Genomic DNA, 571 nt, shown 5'->3' with positions numbered 1-571 from the left:
GCTCATCTTCTTCTTCTTCTTTCTTGTTTACCATCTTCTTCTTATTTTATTGTTTGTCGTAACATTCACATTGTTGGTAATGCAGTTATCGGATCAAATTTCATTCCTATTTCACTGGGCATTACTTCATAAGTGATTTTGGTAAGTAAATTAATGATTTTTAACCTAATTTTTCATTTGGATATTTTGAGTGTTTCTTCAATAATTTATAATCGTGTATCCAACAGATAAGTCATCTGTTGCAACAAATGGCTTACCTGTTGGATACATATTACAATATCAGGCCAAACTGAGACAAAATCAAAAGCTTGTCCTAACAAATAAGTCATATGACTCATTTATTGCAACAGATGACTTATCCGTTGGATACATATTACAATACCAGATCAAGTTGGGACAGAACCAAAAGTTTGTCCCAACAGATTAGTCATTTATTGCAACAGTTGAGTCATTTGATGCACCAAATGACTCATCTGTTGCAACAAATGGCTTACCTGTTGGATACATGTTATAGTACCAGGTCAAATTGGGACAAAACCAAAAGTTTGTCCAAACATGTAAGTTATATATT

The 571-nt window shown here is 32.7% G+C and overlaps 1 pseudogene; it reads right to left on the bottom strand.

Annotated features, from left to right (window-relative positions):
• Nucleotides 1-571, bottom strand: part of LOC102605594 (metal tolerance protein C4-like) — an 8,076-nt pseudogene that overhangs the window by 1,612 nt on the left and 5,893 nt on the right.

This window comes from Solanum tuberosum, unplaced genomic scaffold (assembly GCF_000226075.1).
Source record: "Solanum tuberosum cultivar DM 1-3 516 R44 unplaced genomic scaffold, SolTub_3.0 scf00040, whole genome shotgun sequence".
Classification (NCBI taxonomy): Eukaryota; Viridiplantae; Streptophyta; class Magnoliopsida; order Solanales; family Solanaceae; genus Solanum; species Solanum tuberosum.
The sequence above is the reverse complement of the archived record's forward strand: the minus strand, read 5'-3'. Positions and strand labels throughout refer to the sequence as shown.